At 34.4% G+C, this 878-nt stretch overlaps 1 pseudogene; it reads right to left on the bottom strand.

Annotated features, from left to right (window-relative positions):
* Positions 1–444: 444 nt before the first annotated feature.
* Positions 445–551, bottom strand: LOC116986034 (annotated as a pseudogene).
* Between the last annotated feature and the right edge of the window lie 327 nt (positions 552–878).

Raw genomic sequence — 878 nt, forward strand, 5'->3', positions numbered from 1 at the left:
TGAACCCCAAATAATCCCTTTAGTTTGAAGGCTTTAATTTTGATTTAATTGGATGGATAATGAATCCTAGTTTCCAAATAATTGTTAAGTGGCTGTTACCGTTTGTTCAGCCCGTCCTAAGTTTCCACACAATTAGTATGTCATCCAAAGAAGCCATTACCATTGTGTGGCTGGTTGTCATATTTTGCAAATAACCTAGGTGCTAATGTAAACACATTAGGTAGTGCTCTATACTGCTAGAGCTGAGCCATCCAATTAGATAAAAATAACGTCCGTGGTCACCTGTTATGGGTACTGAAATTGTAAGCATCCTTTGAATCAATGCTTGCCATTTTCGTTCTTAAAACGAATATACTTAACAATAGAAAAGGTTTCTGTTCTTAAAACGAATATATCGTTTTATTTATTTATTTATTTATCTTTTAATTTTATTTTTTTAAATTTAAATTTTATTTTATAATATATGGTCCCTAGATAAGGGACATATCAGATATTTAAACTGATAAGAACAGATATTATACTTGATCTTAGCCAAAAAGCCGAGATCTGATCTATGATTGATGCGTCAAGCGCCATATCCTATTTTGTTAGGAAGGGAATGCGTAGATAATAATTCTTCCCTTGCAATGCAGCTAAAACCCCATCTGTTGCTGATGTCCAGTGTCTGTATCCCATATGACATATTTGGTAATTGGTGATTATGTCTGGATACGAGTAGATCGGCATCTGGTGTTCCATATCGTGTAGAAACATCAGCAAATACTATAGCCCAGTATCCATTTGGTGTTCTCCAAATTCCTCTCTCGATATATCAGCTGGACTAGAAGATTATGTGTTGTAAAATTCTATTGTGTATCCCCGGATACTGTTTAAGATAT

This window comes from Amblyraja radiata, chromosome 22, assembly GCF_010909765.2.
Source record: "Amblyraja radiata isolate CabotCenter1 chromosome 22, sAmbRad1.1.pri, whole genome shotgun sequence".
In the NCBI taxonomy this organism is placed as follows: domain Eukaryota; kingdom Metazoa; phylum Chordata; class Chondrichthyes; order Rajiformes; family Rajidae; genus Amblyraja; species Amblyraja radiata.